Here is a 15,214-nt window from a genome sequence, read left to right as displayed (position 1 = left end):
GCGGACGATTCAGGCTCGCTTAAGAAGTGCATTCGCACTTAAAACTTCAAGTTGTACCGGTGCCACGGGATATTGACGTTTTGCCCGTCGGTGCGGGGGATAACTATTGCTTGCGGAGTGCTTGCAGGCAGGAAAAAGAGAGTCAAGCCATTCCTCGTACGTGTTACAAGGCCTCTTTTAAACGACCGTGGTGGTCCTTATATTGGCACCAAGACCCGTTTAGAGCCGAAGGAATACAAGTCGCTCAGATTTGTCAAAAGCGCAATTTCCCTCAGTGTTCCTTCATCTTGTATCCAAATAACACTGCATTTTTACTGTTATGACGTGATTTAAAACAAGTGGTACAAGGCTTTGTTAAAATGACCATGGTGTTTCTTATATTGGCATTAACACCTGTTTAGAGCTGAAGGAATACAAGTCGCTCAGGTTTGACAAAAGCGCACTTCCTCTCTCTGTTCCTTCATCTTGTGTCCGAATAACACGGCATTTCCACTGTTATGACGTGATTTAAAACAAGTGTTACAACGCTTTTTGTAAATGACCATGGTGGTTCTTATATTCGCATTAAGCACCGTTTAGAGCCGAAGGAATACAAGTCGTTCAGGTTTCACGCAGCCAGACTTTCCCTCTGTGTTCCTTCATCTTCTATCCGAATAACACTGTATTTTCACTGTTATGAAGGAATTTAAAACAAGTGTTACGAGGTCTTTTTAAAATGACCGTGGTGGTTCTTATTATGCACCAAGACCGGTTAAGAGCCGAAGGAATACAAGTCGTTCAGATTTGACAAAAGCACACTTTCCCTCGGTGCTCCTTCATGTTGTATCCGAACAACACCTCATTTTAACTGGTATGACGTTACACAAAACCAAGAAAAAACGTGTGAACCAATTGACTCTCACTGGTAATTTAGTTTGAATTACATTCTGTTTTGCCAGCGTAATAAACATCTCGGAAACATCCATGAACTGATTTGTATAAAAAGTGGCATTTTCCACTGAATCCCCAAACTTTTATATTCTACCAACAATCATTCATTTTCTGCGGCCCCATGGCTTCAAGCCACTGTTCCGCTGGAGTGTTAGAAAGGCTCTATAGCCTGATGTTTCGCCGAATGGTGCAGGTAGGCTTGGTAATTTCAGAAGGAGTCCTGCACCCGTTTTATGCAAAAATAATTGGCGTGTTTGCACGCTTAATTGTAAAACAGTTTTGTACTATCGAAATATATTCATTACGCAAATATAATTCGGCACCTTTCAAAATATTTCAAATGTTTGGTTACGAGAATACATTTATTATGCGGGGGAACTGTTCACTTTTGATACTGCAAATTAATAAAAAAGCGCCTGTAAAACTACCACTACGAACGACTCGTCCTTAATTAGGTTATATTATTAAGTGGCGAAGCACTTGAGCTCTTGCTAGCTATCTGTTCTGGCATGGTGTTCAAACAGCGTCAAACGTATAGCTTGGGCCAGCGATCTCTTCATGTTACACAACAACACTGCACCTCTTACTGTACCTTTACTGTATACAACAGCACTGTATCTCTTCATGTTACACAACAACGTTCTTTGTTATTTGTACTTACTGGTTACCACAAACGTCTTATTAAAAAGTCATTTCTAAGTTAGAAAAGGTGAAGTGAAATGGCCTCCGATTTATTTACGAGAAATACAGTACCCATGACTCACCATCTCTTTTGAAGAAATAAAATAATATTCCAACGTAAGATTATCGCAGACGGTTCGGTATTTCTAAAAGATTGCTTGTCAGGCAAAATAAACATCGCTCTCCCCAGCTGCGGTAATTAGTGGGTAACTAGGGCTACCACTCAAACAAATAAATTCTCATTAATACCAATTTTCGCTCGAACAGATGCCTCAAAAAACAGCTTCTACCCCACGACTGTTATAGACTAGAATTCTTTACCTCTTGATGTTTTCAAACCAATTGCAGAAATGTTACAGCGTCATGTTTTTTTTGTTAGCATGCTTTGTCGTCTTGGTCTTGTAGATTATGTGTATAAGAGAACATAGCCATAGAAAGCCTTTAACAGGGAAAGGCGGGCTAGTTGGTGACTATTCATAGCTGCAACTTTTGCGCACACCAAAAAACGAGGACTAAACGGAGACACGAAGACCAGCGCAGGTCTTCGTGTCTCCGTTTAGTCCTCGTTTTTTTTGTGTGCGCAAAAGTTGCAGCTATGAAAGCCTTTATATCATGACTAGGCTTATCATCCAGGGTACCATGAATTGTTTCTTATATATTTATTGCCTTTGTTCCGTTTCGTACTCGTCTCATCCCTATGTTTTCTATAGCCCTTCCTGCTTCGGTCAAAGTTTTGACCTTCAGTATCTGTAAATCAATAAAAAAATATAGTTTAAGTTAACAATACGCATGAAACGTAGTTTTACTTTACTTTTTGGAATAAATAGAAGCTTGAGATTTCTAGACTTTTTATTTGTTCTCTAGTGTGAAAGTAGGTTAGAACTGATGGCGTGTTTTCATTTTTGGTGCAGATCACAACTGGCATGAGTGATCAGTCAGAGGTAAAAACTTGCTTTTTATCATATTGATAAATGCAACAAATGCTCACATAGCCAAGCTTTTTCATTTGCACTCAACATCAAAACTGTGTGTACGGCGAGCCTTCTCTAGGGGCTAAATGTAAAGACTGAACAGTAATAACAAATCACAGCCACGAAGATCCTGTTTCAGTGCTATGAAATGAATTGTTGGAAATCTACAAATAGCATCTAAATCTTTAGTATTTACGACAGCAGATTGACATTTTGCAGCTATGAAAGTACAAGCTCTTAAATGTTTAAACTTTATATTCTAAGGTAGTTTAAAGACGCACATCAAGTACAGGAAAAAATTCAGTGCGCTTAGTTTGATATCGCCTCTCCATCTTCTTTGGGAATGATGAAGACGAAATAATGAAGTTTTTTTATGCTCGAGGCAAAAGGACGATCTCGACTCGCTCCGATAACTGACGTTCAATGCTTGAAGCAGGTGAGGGATAAGGACTGCCTTTCTTTGTGGATATTAGGTTTTTTACACCATTTACATTACTCCAAGTACTTATGTCAGTACAGAGTGACGGTTATATTATCACTCTGCCAGCAGCATTCTGTTCGGTCAAGATTTATACTTATCCCTCTCGGCTGACCTCCGTAGAATACCAACACTCTGGTTTTAAAAAAATGAAAACCCTTTTCAACATGATTCATATGGAGCACAGATTGGCCACAAGAGCCAGCCAATCCTAAACATGTCCCCATTTTCGGTCACGTGACCCAGCACTCTCTCTCATGCAACTCCTAGCACGTTTCCCACATACGTTATTGCAGCCTACAAGCAAATACAAGACACCTGCCATCTAAGGTCACTGACCACGAGGAGTGGTCGAACCAATACGTTAATCGGGCAGCGCCTGCTAAAGCACAAAGCCGAACGCTTAGAGCAGCCTTCGCGCGGTTAACATCTTACAGCGTCCTCGCCTTGCTGCCTCGCACTTGTCCGCGCGAGCGTCGGCACACACAGAGTAGCAAGCTAATCCCGTCAGTAAAGATGATTGTTGTTCGTTTCCCTGAAGTCCGGTGTCGATCAGGAAACCAATCGCCCGGGCTCCGGTTCATTTGGCAGGAGGCTGGCAGGGCGATGGTGTTGAACTTTGGGCCCACTTTTTTTCTTTACTGCAAGGAAAAACTGTCTTTATTACAGCCTACAAAAGTTATCAGTCATCCAAGAAGATGCACATCACTGCAGCTAAAATGAGCCGTCCGTTACAACTCTGGCAAGCAGACGCACGCGTCCAACAGATGCAGCCATTCTGGTGGGTCACTTTGCGCCATATAAATGCTCCGCACCAACGAAGCTCGCTCCCGAAAAATGGACTTCGTTGGGCGAGGGGGTTCCGCGTGCCTGTCCGTCATGCGGCACTTCCACAAACTGAACAATCCGATCACAACAAATATATCATAGGGCACTCCAGTAACATCTCTAAAAGGCAAGAACCGAATTGTATAAGGGGTAATGTCCACGTCATTTTTAAGAGTTCGTTGCAACACATCCCAGAAAAACACCGCATCTCGGCACAACACAAAACAATGATCAATGGTTTCAGGTTGATTGCATAAACGGCAATGGTCAGACCAACGAATAGGCATTCCTTTCTCGCGCAACCATGTTTTCACTGGGAGTGTTAATGTATGCAGCTTAAAGACAAATGTTTTTGCATTTGGAGGAAGAAACACACGTGTGACCCGCTTCAAAACGCTGTCCTTATGGTCGCCAATGTAAGGCTGGCGATAAAACGGCACTGGGAACAAACTCTCTAATAAAGTGCTCGTCAAAGCCTTCCTGGAAAGGGTAAACAGATATTGCAGGGAAAACCTCGCAGTAAGGAAATTGAAGGTGTCGACCACCTTCTTTAAAAACCCCCATGGCGGCTTCGTACTGACTTCACCAGTGGAGACAAGCAAAAACGGTAAATGAAAACTTATGCGCTGTTGAATAACGTTGAGCAAAAGTGGATGATGCGTCACCTTATAGAAGAAAACCCGAGATACAAGCTGGTGTAAAAACAAATGTATCAGCCGAGTACCCCCAGACACTAATGGAAGAAACAAATTGTCCCTACGCAAAGGTTCCCATTGGGACCCCCACACAAATGTTGCAAAAACTCTATGTAGAGCTTGTACTTTAGAACGTGCACAGTTGAGTACTTGCAGCACATAAACAAGCTTTGCGACAAGGAAGACATTACAAACGTGCCCACGCGCAAACACCGGAAGGTCTCGCCCCATCCATGCCTCAGAGGCTCGCTTGACTTTTTGGAGTGCCAATGACCAATGAGGCCCGGTGTTTCGTATTTGGTGCAAAGGTACACCTAGGCATTGAAGTGCGTCCTTATCCGAAGTAATGCCACCAAATAAGTACGGTTTCGCACACCATTCACTAAACCAAAACACCTTTGTTTTTTCCATATTCACAGCTGCTCCCGATGCGCCACAAAACTGCTTGGTGAGATTAAGGGCTTCTTGAATGCTTTTTTGTCAGCACAAAAATAGGCAATGTCATCCGCGTAAGCAAGAACCTTAACCTCACAAGATAGCGATGAAAAGCCCCGTACTCTTTCACTCTGCTGAATACTAAGGCACAGAGGTTCGAGGTATAAGGCAAACAACAAGGGTGAAAGGGTGCAGCCCTGTCTAACAGACGACTTAATCGAAACTGGCTTAGACAGAACGCGGTTGACGACCAGTTGTGTGGTGCACTGTTTGTAACGAAGCTGAATGCCTTTTAACAACACATTCCCTAAATTTACCGCTGCCAATAGTGCGAATAGAAAATCATGAGAAACGCGATCAAATGCCTTTGAAAGGTCAATTTGGATAAGGGCCACCTGCTCTGCCGAATCAGACGCACCCTCCAATATTGAACGGGCAACATGTATGTTTGTTGAAATGCTCCTACCTCTAATACCGCAAGTTTGGTGAGGTCTTACGAAACTAGTGATGACAAGTTGAAATCGTCTAGATAAAATTTTTGCGAAAATTTTATATCTACACTGCAGAGAGATATTGGCCGATAGCCGTCAACTGATTTCAGCTTTTGTTCATCTTGCGTTTTCGGAATTAAAACTGTGTCTCCTAAGTAAAAGGTTGGGGGCAAAACATCATGGTTGTATGCCGCTGTGACTATGTCTAACAGAACGGGGGCAAGGATAGCAGAGAACGTTTGATAAAACTCTCCGCTCAAACCATCTGGTCCCGGGGTGTTGTTTGTCCTAAGGTCAGAGATGGCAGCCTTACCTTCTTCGAGTGTAATAGTCCCAGAAACCAGAGCGCACTCATCGTCTGTGAGCTTTGGCAGTAAATCAATGAAGGAAATAAATTCTCTCCCCCGAGCTAATAGACTTGACCCCGCAAATAGCGTGCTTTAATGGTCATGGAAAGCACTAGCAATTTCAGCTGCTTCAGTGCACTTAATACCGTTATGTTGAATTTCGATTACTTCCTTTGCAAGTGCCGACTTTCGCTCATCATTTAGTGAACGACGAGTGGGGTAGCTATCAAAGAATTTTTCAGTTCTCGACCGAATTAGAGCGCCATGGTGTTTTTCGGTAACATATTGCTGAAGTTGTGCCTTAACAATGCCAATTTCCTCTACACCCGATCCCGTACTGACCGCTTCGAGTTCATGAAGCCCTAACAATGTACGAGTTAGTTCTCGTACATAAAACATTTTAAAAACGAAAGGCGTGCGGACTCTTCGATTGCGCAATTCCTTACCTACTGTTTGAATAAATCCCATTTCTGATATAACAAAAGACTGTGTGTTTCAAGAATACTAGTCAAGCAATCGGATATACGTTTACAAAATATTCCATCGGCCAATAAAGAGGTATTAAGCTTCCACAGATCCCATTTAGGCAGCACGCCACGCGGTCTTGATCTTCTTAAGCAAACAGATACCATGCAGTGGTCTGTGAAGAAGATCCGGCGTACAATATAGTCGGAAATGCTAGGCATCTCTTCTGCTGAAATGTATATGCGGTCAAGACGGGCATTCGAACCTGACCAACAACAACAAGACCATAATCATGTACTAAAATCAGACAGGGTGGCTGCACTTTGGTCGTATTGTAAACGTGGTCTAGATCGGTCTTGCTCAAAGCAGACACAAATAAAATCCCCCATGAGGAGGTTTTTCCGTTGTGTGCGCAGGAAATTCCCTAGTGACATAAAAAAGGAGTTACGTTCCCGACCATTCACTGGAGCATAAATGCATATGATACGCCATTCAACTTTTATCATAACAAAATCACGCTGAGACGAGGAAGAGAGGTGGTGGACTCACAAAGCACATCTACGAACGTAACCTCTGCATCTCGCTCAATATCATGCGATAACGATTTAGAGGAGCTCACACCAATCCATGGCATCTCACTTCTAGTACGCCAATATGCTAAACCCTGTGGCTTCCAGTATTTATGTAAAAAATGTCAGCTACTTGTCGTCCGCCCTAAAACAAACTAAAATACTCCTTGATGGCGAGGCCATCACTCCAAGCACCAGCATGAAGACCCTGGACGTACATATTCCGGCCAACACCAAGAGTGACGTATCTTTGCAGCGCCTCAAACACAGCATCAATAAAACCATACACGTGATTAGGCGAGTTACCACCAAGAAGCGAGGCCTCAAAGAATTCGATACCTTTCGATTAGTTCAAGCTTTTGTCCTCTCGAGAATCACTTACTTCTACACCCAGTCTTCTCCTGGGCAAGGAGGGCATAAGGATGCTTTATATAATTATTAGAACACCCGCCGCGGTGGCTCAGTGGCTAAGGCGTTGCGCTGCTGAGCACGAGGTCGCGGGCTCGATTCCCGGCAGCGGCGGCCGCTTTTCTGATGGAGGCGAAAAGCAAACACGCCCGTGTGTACGAGATTTCGGCGCACGATAAAGATCCCCGAGTGGTCAAAATTAATCCGGAGTCCTCCACTACGGCGCGCCTCATCGCCTGCGTTGCGTCGTTACGTTAAACCCTACAATCAATCAATCAATCAATTATAATGATTAGAAAGCCGGTTGAGCAAGCCATTGGTCTTCCCATGAGGGTGTCCACAGAGAGGCTGCTTAGCATGGGTCTTACAACACGGTCGAAGAGCTAATAGAGGGCCATCTTTCTATCCAGAAGCTCCGAACGAGAACTGCGGCGGGTCGCCGCATCGTTCACCAGTTTAGCTGGGCCACACAGAATATCACTCCACTTGATGTACTCCTGGTCTTTTGCCGACAGGAACTAAAGAGGCTCCCTTTTGTTTAGAAATATGAACCCCCTCACGTGACGACGGTCGCCGACAAGCATGGGCTCAAGCGCTCGACAGCACCCTCGGTTGGGATCATGCAGTTATCTACGCAGACACCTCCAAACATTGAGGGCAGCAGTACGCCATCATCGTGGCTACTTCCAGAACCATCCTCTTTGCTTGTACCTCACTCAAGACCGAAGATATGACGACAGAAGAAGAGGCAGCCATCGCCTTGGCTCTCAGTTAACCAGGGGTTCGTAAGGTTGTCACCAATTCCAAACAAGCCTACCGGAATTACCAGTCGGGTTTGGTGTTCCGACCTGCACTGCGTGTGCTAAAAAGCCACTCCCCAAATGGTACCATTCAGCTTATCTGGACACCCGCTCACGCTTCCGCAGAGGGCAACGAATAAGCAATCCTGCACTTTAATGCCCCCGTGCTATGGAGCTGCACGAGGACAGTCACCCGCTTGTCTGATTCAGGGAGATAACCCAGCATTATCACCTTCTGAGACAGACCCTACCTTCGCCATACCCTGACCTTTCCATAGAACAACACGCTACCCTACGGCACATACAATCTGGATGCATCCCAAACCCGACGCGTCCTCACTTAATGCACCAGAATCGCCATGACGCTGAATGTAAATTTTGCTCATAAGCAGGAACACTCTGCATATAATCGGGGTTGGTGACCCGAGCACCCTCCTCTCTTTCCGTCAACTACCCAACAAGAGAAATGGGAGATGATGCTGTCGAGCCCCTGTCTGCCTATCAAGCTTCAGCTGGTGGACACAGCACAGGCGGAGCTGACTGATATTGGCTACAGTGAAGAAGGGGCCGTTCAGAAATCTGAATAGAAGTGTTTCCTCCTCCGCCTGCACCTTCGTATCTGCCGCCGATATCGTCGCCTTCGTCCGCGACGGTAGAGACGGAGAAGTGAGATCGTCTAAAACCGGGTTTGAGCTTTAGTTTTATAAAGAACCGTTTCCACTCATGTGCTACACCAATACAACTCAACCAACCACCGTTCATGCATCATGCAACAATTTATCCTTACAAAGCATACGTCTTTGAAGTGATAGAGGGTGTGGTTAAGTACATTTCATTTCTCTCTGGTTTTACTATTTGTGGAGTGACGTGAGTGAATTTAAGTGACGTCGCATGGGTGCCGTTTACAGCTTTTCTTTCCAACCACATTCACAGGGTAAATTGGAGCTAATTTTTTAAATAGCGATAACCGCCGTAGAGATTCCAACTGCGGATGTGCTTTCTGTATCTCCAGGTTTGTCTGATGGTAGATTTACAATGTCTTCTATCGGGAAGGCAGGCGAGGATATAGTGGAAAGGCAAAGGCCGCACAGGGTTGCACTTGCGGCAATACTATGCCGCCTGTGCACAAGACATTCTTGGTTGCACGTCATGGCAACAAGTCACAACAACGCGGAAGAAAGCAAGTTTTCGAACGCGCGTAGTTTCTTTATTTCCAACAGCGGCTGATTCCATCACCGATGATGGCTGCGAGCGCAAATATAACTAGCACCATTGTATCCTAGCGTGGCCCTTTGGAAATTGCTACGCCCAGTGTGACAATCTAGCAAAATGGCGCTTGCGCACATCCGATAGGGAGGCGGGAGCTGATCCAACGATCCTGAAGAACGTGGTTACTTGGTTCCCATCCGCGCTAATATGCGGTGCGTGATGAACTTCGACTACCACTGCAGCGCTCTTTTTGCTTTTGTGCGTAATTTTACGGTTCTTTCGCATTCACAATTTCAAATCAGGGGTTAGGTGCTAACTTATTTTGTTTTTGGTACGCAATTATTGAAAGTGTTAGAGAAAATACAGGCGACAGCGTTGATGCGGCTTGTAGCCCCGAAATGGTGCCTGTACAGTAATCCCTCCTTATAGCGAAATCGCTTTACTGAAAATATCGCTTTATTCTAAATTTCGTCTGGTCCCAGCCCAAACGCGTGTGTTTTAGACCGCATTACTCAAAGCTCACGAAAAGCTTGACCCGCTTAGAGCGAAGTGGCGAGTGGAGGTGTCGCCGAGTGGCGGCGACCCAGCGGCGAGGCAGGCTGTTATCATGACGCGTCAACGCAAGCTGGTGCTGCCCCGGTGATCTTCTCGAGCCGGTCAAGCTCGATTCGCCCCATCTTCCTTTTTACAAACAGTCCAAGTGCATGGTAGGGCCATTTAATTTTGTTCCTAGACATTGGTCAATCGTGTGGAGGTGACGTGAAGGCCGGCACACTCGAACAGTAGATTTTGCAGTGTCGTGGACAACTGTTTGCAAAAAAAATCTTGTTTTGCAAACTTTACGGCTGCACACCTTGGGAAAAATTGCCCAGTGATAATGCAAAGCCCCTAGTGCAAAAACGGTCAGTTTTCATGATTGCGCTGTGTACCCACAATGAGCCGTTAATCGTTTTTTTAGCTCAACAAACCCAACCTCAGTCTCGAGCAACGGCTTTTGCGGTGCTTTCCAGCGCGAAACTGCCGTAGCGTTCCGTGTCGCCCACACGCCCCCCTATAAAAGTGGCCACTTCCACTGCCACTTTTATGTCCGGACACCACAGCGTGATGCAATGTTTGGCCAAATTGGAGTGCGCGTTTCTCGCGCCCGTTAACATATTGAAACAGCCAAAGTTCACTGGCTTGTTTTGCTTTAGTGAATATCTTGTGTTATGATTCCTAGCTGCTGTGGCGGAATTCAAGCTAATGTTTTAGCTTTTCTTGAGTGGTCGCTTATATCGAAACACCGCTTATAACAAACTTTTTTTGCTGTCCGGCTCACTTCGTTATAACGAGGGATTACTGCATTTGAAGAACTCCGGCTGCGGCTATACGATTTTCTAATGGCCGAAATACCATTGTTTTATCTCGTGGCGGGAAACGTGGTTGCATGCCTGTCGGATTTCTACATTGGCTTCGATGCACCCTGTGTCGCCTCCTTGGGTATGCGTCGGCCGAAGGCACCAATTTGCCACACACGGTTATGAACTGGTCTGGTATTTGAATCGGCTTTGATGCCTCCTGGGGTGCTATAGCAATAGCTTCATCGTTGTAAAGGAAGAAGCCAAACTGCCGGGTTGCAGAACGGGGTATGTGGATATATGGGTATGAGCCGCTTAAACCGAAGCCAATGCGCAACGGTGTCATGTCTTGTATGTGAGCATATGCTCGAAGAGGGAAGTGGACGCGCGTAAGGAGCCGGGCCCATGTTTCAGAGCAGCAGTCACCATCCTTAGGTTGCTGGGCTGGACACCTCACCGCGCTCACTCCCACGAGCTCCGGCTGTTTCTCTCCCTGATACCGTCCAACACAACGCTATATGTGTTCGACGACACTATTTTTACACAACTCTTTTTCACTCCACGCTTTCACATTTACAAAAACGAGAACGGTTTCGTGGCGGCAATTTTTTGTTTAAAATCCGAACACCTAACCATTGCATTAAATCTTACGCAACCTGCTTTCTATATTCCGAGAACTCCAATATACATTTTAGTGGCCAAATGATGTCTCCCATTTTGTTGTGCGTTTACGTTCAGCAACATGATTGACTTACATTTGAGACACCCTTAGCGGAGAGTCTACACGTGCCGGATTGAAAGTTTGTGTGTCACCGTAAGCAAAACAGGTCGAGTAGCTGCCGTCTGTGCGTTGCTACACCAGCGTTGTGCGCTCTTTTGACAGCCGTGTAGTTAGGGACGCACTTTCGAGACCGCGCCGTAGTCAAGTTGCATGGCCCCTATCCAACGGAGTGCGCCTCTCTCAGTGCGCTCTTGGTTGGGTCTATTAGCTGTTCTCAGAGCCTCATGAGGCATACGATTTTATCCAATTTTTATAGATAGTTCACCGGTGCAAGAACACACTTTTTAAATTACACAGGCAATGAGATCTGTTCTGTCAGCGCACAATTATTTCATCATATTGATCATGGAAATAAATTTTATCTAAGTCAATAGGAAAACCTTTTCGTATTGCAAACTCTGCTTTACTTAGGAATTTTTATTATAGCACGCTTCTTTGTATACATATGTCACATCCAGGTGCACGTGACGTTTTTTACCTTTGAAAGGAGTTGAGACATTTGCTACGTAGATTAGTTAGGTGACTTAATCACCTGGACCCAGCCCGGCCCGGTCCCATGTTAGTATGACCATAAAGATTGTTTGCCCTAGACGTACGTGTACCAATGTTTCCCGAATGTATGGTTGTAAATTTAGTGGACTGTGGAATGCCTTGGAAGTAAAGAGTTAAAAGAAAGTAGTTAAAGTGTACGAAGAAATGAGACTGGTCTGGTATTAAATGGGTTTTGTTTATTGAGTGACGTATGCACGTTAATACCCTTTAAAATTTCCGAACCATCTCGCAGAGCGCAGCTATTTAGTGATTTTTTTTAAATATTCGAGGTTAGTACTTTCTTACCCATGCGCTTATTTTTTCACAAGATATTTCAATATGATGGTGGAACCTACAGGAAGTCTTGATAGGTTGAAAGAATGTGAGCAGTTCCTTGTCTGTTGGACGTAAGTGGTGTTTGTGCTGATTTTAGCAACGTGTTGCCAATTTCATGACCGATCTCAGGTAATTGTTTATTCAGCTTCCGAGTACTATTCATAAACCCTAAGCTTCTATTAATTCTACTTTGTGAATTAAATATAGGCAGCATGACATATTTATTTAAATCTAGGCAGCATGCCAGCATGCTATTAACGTACCTTTAGCCGAACAATTTAGCAGCGCCTCTGCCTGCAAATGAAGTTATGGAATTGCAAAGGACGAGGGCGTTCCGGCACGTGGATCACAAAAGACAGACTGGCTGCATCTTGTGTAACTGCACTGGCTTCACGGGCAAATCTGGCTCTCTTGCGCCTTACGTCGGTTTCTTAAAGGTAGGTGCGCGTCCACCCGCACGAAAAAGACAAACAATTCCAGGCGCACTCTAAAATAATATGGCCGCGCCATCTTGGTAGTGCCCGGGAGGAGCCTTGGTGGTGTGTGTGGGGCGGGACTTGCAAACATTCATTTCATAATGGTGTGCTTATAGTAGCGCCTTGTGGGATAAGGTGCCATTGTGTTGCAGCAAATAGGAATGTTTCTGGTGGTTTGAATCGGCTTTTACGGGGAATAACGGAATTCCCAAACGCCTGCCCGTAACGACAACGAGAAGAACGGCTGGGTGCAGTGGGCGTTAAGCCTAAACACTGTAATCATCATCAGAAACTATTACAGGGGCTGATATTTAGAACACATAAACTAAGCTTGACTCACCACCGGATATTTTTCATTCGGCGCTAATTATTTCAGGACATGTGTAGCCATCGTTAGAAGTGACAGTTCTCGCTGACGTATGACTAACAGTTCAACTGACATCTGCAAAGCAAAGTTTATGAGTGTCGAAGCACCTTAGGGGCTCGGCCTGCCGCCCCAGTAAATCAAGTGCCTAAGGAATAAAACCGGTTAAGAATAAACTCATGATTTAAACAAAGATAAAACACGGGCATATTAGGATATAATTGCATTATTAGAGAAATTTGTTTATTTCAGTCTCGTAATTGCTTTCAAATACCTGGTTGTCTCCTGTAAGGCATATTTCGCAGCAGGTTCGGCGTGTGACACGAAGACAACTTAAGGCCAGTCTGTCACATTTATTTGCTTATATCCGGTTCAAAGCACGAGAGGGCACAATCGTCTTAGCGAACGCGCGATCAGCCCCCGCTGTGTGGCAAGACAGAGGCAATGGGGCGCGTTGGCTCCAGATGCATGCTGCTCCATTAGCATCGATTGTCTGTAGGAACGACCGGCGCGTACTACATGCTTCGCCTCTCCCTATAGGTTGCAAGTTGGTGGAGCTGGCCCGGGAATTTTTCCTCTTTCCGTTATGGGAAGTGTCGTTGTCGGAAATGGTGATGTCTTTAGTAATGGGGCTGAAAGCATTCACTTTTCTAAAATGATATTAGGGATATTTTTGCATATGCGTCAGTGCTGGTTTCTCATCTTTTCTATACAGTTCGGGCCAATAGTACCTCATTTCACGCGGTCCTTCTGTGTTTCAATCACTGTTACACGTAAAAACATGCCTTAAAAAATTAGAACAACTTTTACAGCAGGTACATTTTTGAACTTGCCATTACTGTTTCGTAGATTATTATTAACCAAGGCGGCATTGATGTTCAGGAACTTACGGACGTAAAGACACGTGAAAATGTCACGGATTTCAATAATTTTTGCTTTGGTACCGCCAGTTAGGTTAACTAAGCAAATGGGAATATTTAACTGTTTCTATGTAATCTCGTGCAATGAGCATGTGTGGACGCACGTAATTAAGGGCACAATTTGAAGCAAACTAACCATTATGTTCTATAGAAACTGCCCAAGCAAACTGTTTCGCACTCTTAAGTGTCGTTGAAATAAACGTAGATGCTTAAGGGCGTGGGTAGACCGAAGAGCGTAGGCCAGATGCGAATCAATATTGCTACGTAAGGGTAGACTTCTTAGCAACGCATATTTCACACAGTGATTAGCTCGGCAGGTGGTCTTGCAAGTCATTATTTGAAGCAATCCTCCGAGGCTGTCCGAATAATACCGGCTTGTTGAATAAACATACCGAATTGGCAGGCCTCCAATACTGGGAGGGTGATTGTGGTACTCAAAGCATATTTATATTTCCGTGTTAGTGTTTAAACCACCGAGCAAGATAAACAGGAGCGCCAACTTCGCTCTCTCCTGCGGGCCCTTAATGTCCATCTCTCGGGGAACACAATGTAGATGGCGCAGCGAATGGGCCGCCGGCTCAGCGGCCGGCGTTCCCCGTGCGCCGGCGGGCGCGTTAGCGGAACGCATTCCGTCGGCTTTTGTCGTCTTCTTCGGCGAGGGAAATTCTGGGCACGGAGTGCTTTGGACCTGCGTTGGCGCCGCTTCGCGTTCATTGCGCTCCTCCTTCGCACGGCTTGATTAACTTGTTCGACAGCACCTTCTGGATAACCAGGATCCGAAGGAATTCAGTGGTCGTACGGCAAAGATACGTTAGGAATTTGGTTGCATGGCGGGAAAGCAAAATATAGAGCCCACATATAGACATATGACTTGTATACAAACTCTACCATTCGCGTAGTGCTTGCCGAAAATGTGACTCCGTTTTGTAAATTTGTGAACACCCATTCGGCTGTGTTTTAACACGTTTTACAAAACACGAAAGGAGCAACCGGTTACTAGCGATTACAAAAGTTCCCTCAGCTTTCTCGCCATTCTACAACTTACGTCCAAAACAGAGTGTGCCTAGAACACAGACCGGCACTCACACGCTCATCAGAAAAGAACAGAAACGCGATAACATTACCCGCGACTGCCCCCGACGTAGCAATCTGCTCAAGATCA

The sequence above is a fragment of the Haemaphysalis longicornis genome, unplaced genomic scaffold, assembly GCF_048455015.1.
Source record: "Haemaphysalis longicornis isolate Haplotype H1 unplaced genomic scaffold, Haemaphysalis longicornis Haplotype H1 scaffold_14, whole genome shotgun sequence".
Taxonomy (NCBI): Eukaryota; Metazoa; Arthropoda; class Arachnida; order Ixodida; family Ixodidae; genus Haemaphysalis; species Haemaphysalis longicornis.
Note: the sequence above shows the minus strand (reverse complement) of the source record.